The following is a 9,593-nucleotide window of genomic DNA, read 5'->3' as shown; positions in this document are numbered from 1 at the left end:
TCACTTCGAATGCTGACCCCACTGAAAGGAATTGCAACTCAGATGCTAGAAAATGTTCCGTGAGTTAATGTGCTAAAACCTCAGGTTTTGGGTTTCTTCACTTCTGTCTTCTTTAATGTGCTGCACTTACATTTAAAAAAATGCTTCAGGGGCAGCCTGGGGGGCCCAGGGGTTTAGCGCCGCCTTCAGCCCAGGGTGTGATCCAGGGGTCCCGGGATCGAGTCCCACGTCGTGCTTCCTGCATGGAGCCTGCTTCTCCCTCTGCCTGTGTCTCTGCCTCTCTCTGTGTGTCTCTCATGAATAAATACATTTTAAAAAATGCTTCATTAATTGAACTTTCAACAAGCTCTGGCTCGTATTTATCATTAAGGAATTTTCAGCAGAACCTTCGGGGGTGCTTGTTTCTATGTAGGTTGGAAGTGGCTAAATCCCTTCCAAGTGAGCTGTCCTTTCCCGGGCCAACCAGACATGATGAATGGTGGGGCGGGGGGAGGCGAGCCGCCAGCTTCTTTCCAGCAGCGTGCTTTCGGAATTTCTGTGACCTGTGAAATCCCTATTCTCACGTCCTCAGCACAGCGACGGGCACACTCAAATTGGCTGATTCCCTGTAGAACCCTGTGCGAGTACCTGGTTCACATACAGGATCTCACCGAACCCTTCCTCTTAGAGTGAGCGTTTTAAAACTCTGGTCTGAAGATGAGGTGGTCAGACTGAGTTCTAAGCCAGCAGGTCCCACTCCAGCCCTGTGCACGCAGAGGCTGGGATTCCGAAAGGCCTTGACTTCCTTCTGTGGCCCTGACTGTGTGACTCTCTGCATACACAGCTCCAGGTTTTGCAGCCAGGGAGTAGAGAAGAAGCCTGACGTCAGATGGATGGAACCTTCCAGAGCTGCGCCCCGGCCGCGGGGTCTAGCGGAGACCAGCACACTCGCCGAAGGAGGAAGGAGATGGCCTGAGCTGGCATTTGTCTTCAACCCCAGATGCAAGGAGCAAGGAGGGTTAGAACGCCAGGGACAGGGGGGAACCTGGAGAGGGGAGGGCCCCGAAATGCAAATGCCTCCCAGAGCCTTGCTGTGTGAATGTGTGGAAACAGCCACTTTCACAAGGAACATTTCTCTAAGTGCAAAGGAAATTAGGCAAGCAGTTTCTTTAGGAGAAGCAGAAGCAAGAGGAAAGTGATTTGCCTTCTTTTCCTCTTTTTCTCCTGGGAGGAGAATGATCCTGCAAGAATGTACCAGCAGGGTCTAACGAGCCCTTCCCTATTTTGCTGGAAATCCCACCCTCCCGCCACTGCTCCTCAGTTTCTGTTTTGCAGCCCGCTGTTCCGGGGAGGGGACTGGAGGTCACCGAAGCGGCCAGCCAGGGCCCAGACGCAGCCCAGGGGACGGGGTGGAAGGCAGGCAGGTCCCCAGGTTCCAAGGCACTGGGGGCAAAAGCAGGCCCCACTTAGCCAACACCAGTGAGCCCGCTTTTGACAAAGCACATGTCCTCAGGCAAATGTCACCTCCCCGCTGGCAGAGTGAAACCTGGTCTCCAAAGGGGAAGTGAGAGTAGCTGCATAATTTGAATATTGAAGGCAGCCTTCAGGATTCGGTGCCCAGGCAGGCTCTGAGGAACAAGACAGGAGCTCGTGGTCTGCTTGGGGAGGGCATCAGTGTTCTCCGGGCACCGCCTCTGCCGGCCGGGGGCTGGGGCCTGGAGCCAGGCTGGCACGGGGAGTGCATCGGAGCTCCCGGAGCTGCTCTGTCCCGCACGGTGGCCGTGCCACGTGTGGCCTACTGAGCACCTGGAATGTGGCTGGTGCCCCTGAATTTGCTATTTCTTTACATTTTAATGACTTTACATTTCAGTAGCACGTGTGCCCTGTGGCTGGGGTACAGAGCAGCGATGCTCTGTGCAGAAGCCCCGTTTGGGGACTTGTATGGGGTGGGGGGCTGGGCTGTAGGCTCCGGGCACCCCCGGGCCACAGGTGGGGACAGGGAAGCCCTCTTCTTCCACACAAACGGTTGAGAAATCGGATTTGCTCTTTGCTTCTGAGAGACATGACTTGTCCTCTACTCTGTGTCCCACTCTCGACGCTGCCTAAACGGGGGTGCGCGTGCACGCAGAGAGCCTGCCAGTGATCAGGTCACCCTCGCGGTGAGGAACGGCTCTCTTTTTTGGTTGCTTCTCCTGATTCTGTACGCGAGCCCCAGCCCCAGTCACCGTGGTGTGTTGACAGGTGGGGCTCCCAGCAGGCGGAGGCCCAGGCGGACGAGGTCCAGGACTCCCCCACACGGGATCTCTAGGATATGACGTAATGGTATCTTTGCTCCAGCCTTGCTTGTCCCCATCACCCCTGCCGTATTCCTTGCCCTATGGGTCTGACCCACCAAACTCTTCACTCAGTGCTGGGGTCTCTGGGCCTGCGGGGGGAGCCGTGTCCGGCCACCCAGTGGGATGGCTACTTTCATCCTTTGTGAGGAAGGCCTGGCATCAAGCCCCCGGGGGACGCGCTGGGGTCCGGTGGGCTCCGGCCTGGTGGTTTCCTCCCGTTGGATTGCAGCGCCAAATGGAAGGCTACACTTTTTTCTTTCTTTCTGTGCAGATTTTTTTTTCCCACTCAGCTTTCTACTATTTTTGATTCCTCATGAATCATTAGTCTTTCTCAACTCATGTCTTCATCCCATCATTCAAACTCAGGCACACCCCATGGATGTGAATTTTCAAGTTTCTTTATCGTGTTTTTTCCCCAAAACTGTTCTGTCTGCCTGCCCTCCACCCCAAACTCCAAACCTAAAGTGTTGTAAGCAAGATTTACATCACCCGAGTGAAACAATTTTGAGGGCTCTTCCTCATAATCGCTGGTTGCCAGAAGTGGGGGCGTGGCATGGGAAAAATGGGCAAAGGGGATCAAAAAATACAAACTTCCAGTTATAAAGTAAGTCAGTCACACGGGTGTCGGGGTGTCGGGTGTCATGTGTGGCATGGAGACCATAGTTAACAACATTGTATCTCACAGCTGAGAGTTTGGAAGAGGGCAGATCTTAAAAGTTCTTGGGCAGCCCCGGTGGCCCAGTGGTTTAGCGCTGCCTTCCGCCCAGGGCGTGATCCTGGAGACCGGGGATCAAGTCCCACATCGGGCTCCTGCATGGAGCCTGCTTCTCCCTCTGCCTGGGTCTCTGCCTCTCTCTCTCTCTGTGTCTCTCATGAATAAATAAATAAAATCTTAAAAAAAATAAAGTTCTTGCCACAGAAGATAAACTGTACAGCGAGGGATACAAGATACGACTGAGTCTGAACTGAAAAGTCTGGGTACTGAAAAATGTAAAAAAAGTGAATAATACCTAATGGCAACCAGTCGTGGGAAACTGCTTGGAAAACAAAAAATAATTTATTAGCATAACTGGTATCTTTCCTCTTCCCTTACGTGCCCCATAACGCAGTAGACAGATTATTAAGAAGTTGTATTACCTCCATGTCGGGGTATTGCTTTTGCTTTGTTATGATCAATTGTGTCATCCTGGGGATCCGGGGTCCGCGAATGCTGTGTAACTTGGGGGAAATGACCCCTCCTGTCTGGCCCTCCTGTCGGTGGGTGTGATGGGATCTTGCAAGGATCACAAGGGCACCATGTCTGGTATCCGATACCAATGCGGCACATCTCTTTCCTTCTCTACCTGCCCCTCCCTGCTGTTTTATGGCTGGTCTGATGGTGTTTTTCACCAAGGCCCAAACTAGAAAGGTAATATGGAAATGGTGCACCGCTTCTTTCCAAATGTCGACACAGATGCACAGGACCTCAATCTGTTGTGAACCATCCAGGCCCCACATCAGGTGCTATGTCTCCACATCCAGTGGAGGCATAGGTTGAGGAGGCGAGTGTCCTGCCTCTTTTTTCCCCTGCCATAAAGGGAATGAGACACCCCAATCTCAACTCTGAAATGCCCCCGCTACACCCCTGCTGGCAGCAGAGACCTGTCCCCCAAACAATTCCATTTTCATGGGAAGACTGACTTCCAGAAGGCAGGGGACAGCCCATAGGACCACCCTTCTATGGCACAGACACCCATCTGTTCCATGGGGGGCCCAGGGCACACCCTCTGGGGCCGGGGGCCTATGTTCTCACCATGGCTTCCCCCAAGGCACAGAGCCACACATATGTCTCCATCCACGGCCCAGGATGCTAAGGGCCACCCGGCAGGGTGATGGGAGCACAGGGGAAGCACACGGGGCCCCCAGCACAGGGCGTGGTGTTGCAGGAATAGCCTTGCCGGGCAGTGGTCCAGACCTCAGCCCTGGGGCTCGGCCAGGGGTGGGGGTGCTGGTCCTCGAGCAGGGACCCGCTGGGTATTGTTGCCAGGCCTTCCCAGAGCCGTGCACACACTGACAAAAAAAATGGGGTGGTGGGGATTTGGGCGAGTTCAGTCCATTTGTGGGAATCCGAATTAAAGAAACTATACTCCATTCCTGGGGACTTTCAAATGCTACATGAAGCATGGCGCTCTGGGAAGGGGCAGGAGTGTGTGGCTTTTCCCCAACTGCTCTGTCCCGTTCTTCCTTTTGTATTATGCATAATGGGCGGTAGGAAGTAGGGCTCAGGGGTGACTCTCTGTGACCTTGAAAAAGTCACTCTGCTTCCCTGGCCTTGGTTTCACTACCTGAAACTAATGCTCACACCCATCCCTGCCCTTCCTCCCAAGCAGCCTGGCAGCTCCAGGACCAGGACGGGGCTCATTTCCCACCCCTCTCCCGGCCCCTGCTTAGCGTGGGTGCTGAGAGGTTCCTTCGGGGGTGGAAGCTGACCTCCCTTCTCCTGCTTCGCCACCCCACAGGGGGCTGGCCAGAGGCCGCAGGCCCAGAAAGCTGTCCCGGGACACTCCAGCCAAACTCTGGGCCATGGCCTTCCTCAAACACCACCTCCTGGGTTCGAGCCTCTGCACCTGGACTCATGCTGTCCCTTTGCCTTAGATTTTCTCTCCGCCTTTCTTCACCCCAGTGACCCCTTCTGTCTTGCCGCTCCCCAGCGTCCTTGCCAATTTTCTGCCTGCTGGATCTGCCTGGTTCTGAGCCTCTGAGTGCAGCCCTGGGTTCATCTCTTCCTTCTTGCATTTCTATGCATTGAGCCTCACATATTTTGATGCTGTTGTTAGACACGTACATACACATTCAGGCGCGGCTACCTCTTCTTGGAGGATGGACTCTATCATTAGGCAAGGTCCCTCTTTGTCCCTGACAACTGTCCTGGCTCTGAATTCAGTTCTGTCTGAAGTTTTAATATAGCCACTCCTGCTTTCTTTGGATTAGTGCTAACCTGGAGTCCTCTCCACACCTTTCCTTTTAGCTCATGTATCTTTATATTTGACGGGGCTTTCTTGTGGACATCATACAGCTGGGGCTTGTTTGCAGATCCACTCTGACAACCACTGTGCTTTAATCGGTGCGTTTATGATTTTTTAAAGATTTAATTTATTTATTTATTTATTTATTTATTTATTTATTTATTTATTTATTGAGAGACAGAGAGTTCACAAATAGGGGGAAGGGCAGAGGGAGAAGGAGAATCTCAAGTAGACTCCCTGTTGAGCTCAGAGCCTGATGCAGGGCTTGATCCCATAACCCTGAGATCATGATCTGAGCCAAAATCAAGAGTCAGACGCCTAACTGACTGAGCCACCAGGTGCCCCTTTAATTGGGGCATTTAGACCAATGGTGCTTAAATACTGATACAATTTGATTCGTGTCTACTACACTCCTACTGCTTCCCATATATTGGCTGGTCCTTCCTTCCTTTCTTTCTTTTTCTTTCTTTCTTTCTTTCTTTCTTTCTTTCTTTCTTTCTTTCTTTCTTTCTTTCTTTCTTCTTTTTTTTCTCTCTCTCCTCCACTCCCTTCCCCTCCCTTCCCCTCCTCGGCTCCCTTTCTCTTCCCTTTTGTCTTCCACTCTTTCTGACTTCTCTGGTTTTAACTGGATATTTTGCATGACTCTGCTTCTTCTCCTCTCTGCCTCTGTCTCTCCAGATTTTACTGAGATGTACTTGGTTCGGGGGACCCCAGCAGGCCTGCCTTTCTGTCCTCTTACTCCATACAGCAGCTTCCCCTCAGGACTGCTCAGTTTGTCCCCTGGATGGGACCTCCCACCCCTGCGAGGGCCCAAATGCCGGAATGCAGACAGGACCCTCCTGGAGGGCCTCAGGGAGCCAGGGAGCCTGGGGCTTGGGTCCCATTGCCTCATGCCTGTCTCCAAGGAGAGTGATGCTGGCCCTGAGGCAAGTGGAGAGATGGGAGGGGGCTTCAGAAGGAAGAGTTGTGGGGTAGTCTAGGTCATCACCTTGGGCAAGATAAGACCTTAGGGAGCCCAGGGAGCAGAACTGAAGGTCCATTCCACAAGGCACACAGCACTCCTGGAGCTGGGAGTGTCTAACTTCGCTGTGGGGGGTCTGGGGATGATGGAGGCTAGACTTCTGCCCTCCAGAAGCTCAGTCTGATGGAGGAGGTGGGCACTTGACCCACCGTACCACGAAAGCCCCCACGGATTCCAGGAACCCAGAGATCTGGTCTTGAGAAAGTTCCAAAACCCAGCTCGGTACAGTGAGCTCAGCCTTGTCACATGACTAGTCCAGCAGTGATGACGCTGCAGGGACCGTGTAGAGTCAGGTGATGGCGAGGCTGGAAGCCTTCCCGGAGGGAGCCGACTTGCAGCCTAGACGAGCTTCCATGACCTCTCAGGGCAGCAGACCTCCCTGAACTCACACTGCATATTAACGTGCAGCCGGCTTCCCGCTGGCTGGCACCCCTCGGTTCTGAAGAGGCATCCTGATGTTTTCAGGGATGGGACCTGGGTGTGGGCAGGGGTGGCCACGGCGGGCCTTGTGAGGGGCAGGGCCCAGAGGGAGGAGGCCCTGAAAGGGGAATCAGATGAGGGCCCCCAAACCACAGACCCTCCTTGCTGTGGGGCCCAGCCCGCCCTCGCCCACAGGAAGAGGGAGGGAGATGTGATGAGGAAGCTGCCACAGGTGCCGGGCGGGCTGAGATGCCCCGGAGGTGATGCCACCGCAGGGTCGGGGCCAGCAGGCCTCTGGAGAGCCTGGGCCCCTCCTGCTGGGCATGGGCCTGGGTGCGTGAGCCCGGGGGACGCAGGGAGAGGCCCCTCGCGCGGGCAGCCCAGGGACGGGCAGCGCGGCAGGGAGGCCTGGGGCTGACCCCTGAAGGGACAGACAGGACATCTCGGGACAATTCACACGCTCAATGTCACATCTAGTTGGTTTGACAAAACATGGGAAAGAAGAAGTGAAATTTGTTAGCTGTACCGAGATCCATGCAGTTCACTTGAGGGGACAGTTTTGGTACCAAATTATCCCTGTTATGCAAATTTCCTCCCCAACCGGCTGGTTCCCAGTTGTGCACAGGGACCTCGGGGGCTGCATCTGCTTCCCGTGGTGCCGACTCACCGGGTGGCCGCAGCCCAGCTGCTGCCGGGGTGGGGGGACGGCAGCCAGGGGCCCAGCGCACGGTGTCCGCCTCGCCGCTGACCTCGGCCTGGCCGAGGGGCGAACAGAGCAAGGGGACGTCCCACGAGGTCTGAGCCTGCCCCCAAGGGAAGTGCTGCCCAGACCCCGGCACCTCGCAAGTGGCGGGTCCAAGCTATGGCCCCCAGCCCTGGGTTAGGGGCTCCCCCAGGGTCCCCGGGAGTGCCCGGACCCCCAGCCTGCGGCTTTTCCTCTGGCCCGTTGTCGCCGCTGCCCGGACCTGGTGGTGGCCTGGTCTCTGCACAGAGAAGGTCCGGGTGCTGCTCACAGCTGGCTTGCCTCTCGGGGCCCAGGTCTCAGCACCCACCCCCGCCACCCCCTCCCTGGGCAGGTGGCTCACCTGTCACTTTCCTTAGAGTCGGCCATCGCATGCTGGGGCCGTGCAGGGCTCAGACCTGCTCACCTATTCCTGCCGCCCGTTGGCTTCGGTGCACCCCAACCTCTCCGGCCTCTCTGGGCTCTGTGGTCCAAAGGCTCGTCTGGGCTCTGAGACCATTAGTGCCTCGAGGGGCAACGGCGGGGAGCCCCAGGAGATGGTCCCACCCCGGTTGCTGTGGCCATGGCTGCTACTGCACTCGCTGCGCACCACTTCCTGGCTCTGGAAGCTGCACATGTGAGGCCAGGCTTGGCCTGAGGACCCTCTTTTGGGGTCACGGCTTTGCCCTGGATCCTCGAGGACTAGGATCTCTCTGGGGCCCCTTTCGGGAGGCACTGGTCCCACTCCTGAAGGTTGCTGAGATTTCCACGCATGGCTTAGAGGGAACACAAAGACTCAGGCCAGGGCAGGCACCGAGGGTGGTCCGTGTCCTGCTGACACCAAGGACGTGGCAGTTAGTACATTAAAAAAAAAGAAAAGGGACCTCCGGGGGGCTCAGCGGTTGAGCATCTGCCTTCAGCCCAGGGTGTGACCCCGGGGTCCCGGGATAGAGTCCCACGTTGGCCTCCCTGCATGGAGCCTGCTTCTCCCTCTGCCTGGATCTCTGCCTCTCTCTCTCTCTCTGGGTCTCTCATGAATAAATAAATAAAATATTTAAAAAAATGAAATCCCAGGGGCCCTGGGGGACTCAGTCGGTTAATCCCCTGACTCTTGATTTCAGCTCGGGTCATGACCTCGGGGTTCTGGATCCAGCCCCACATCAGGCTCTCTGCTCAGTGGGGAGTCTGCTCCAGGACTCCCCCTCTCCCTCTGCCCGCCCCCCTTTCTCAAATAAAAAAATAAATCTTTTTTTAAAAAAAATCCCAAAGCCCCCTGTTCATGGAAATCTCCTTCTAGTGGCAAGAACCCGAGGCCTCACCTCTTTGCTTCCGTCTCCGCTGGACTCCCCGGCCAAGGTCAGCAGCTAGACCCCTGCCGCATGACCGCTGGGTCCTCCCTGCCTCCCACTGCATCTCCCCTCCAAGCTCCAGGGGCTCCCTGTCGCCTGCATGGTCACCTCTTCACAGTCTCCTGGAGGCAGGAGCTGAGCATGTTTCCTTTAGCTCTGCTGCGGCGTGCGGCCTGCTGGGTGGCCCATCCCGTGTCCCCACTGGGGCTCAGTGTTTCTGGGGGTGTGCGGCCGGAGGTGCTGCCCGCATCCAGGGAGCACGCTGCTCTGCTGCAGGCCAAGGGCCTGTTGAGCCTGTGGTGGCCGCTCACTAGGCTGTGTCCTCCAATCTAGGCTTTATGGGTAACGTAGCAATTTATTTTGGTTTTCCATTCTCTGATTCCCTTGTCTGTCAGTTGTTTCAGACTCAAGAGGGGGAAGAGAGAGTCATTGATTGTTCTTCCTCCCTCAAAAAAAAATAAAGAAAAGAAAAAGGAAAAAAGTTTGGGCAGAGGAAGAAGGTTAATCTGCAAACTGTGTGGGGAGAAACAGGATGAGGACACGGCTTCGCGGGTCCCAGGCCTGCTGGGTGGGCTCCATGCAGCCCTCCAGCTCCAGGATGGTCAGGCGCGGGCCTCCAGAAGCTGCACTTTTAACGACCACCCAGCTGATTGGGAGCTGCATTCAGAGAACCAGGGTTTGGAAGCATTGGCACAAGCGTCCTGGGGCAGGTGGGGACTGGGGATTTGGATTCAGGGCAGGAAGGACCAGAGGGAGGACAGG

Source organism: Nyctereutes procyonoides, unplaced genomic scaffold (genome assembly GCF_905146905.1).
Source record: "Nyctereutes procyonoides isolate TBG_1078 unplaced genomic scaffold, NYPRO_anot_genome, whole genome shotgun sequence".
NCBI classification, from domain to species: Eukaryota; Metazoa; Chordata; class Mammalia; order Carnivora; family Canidae; genus Nyctereutes; species Nyctereutes procyonoides.
This window is presented reverse-complemented; position numbering follows the sequence as displayed.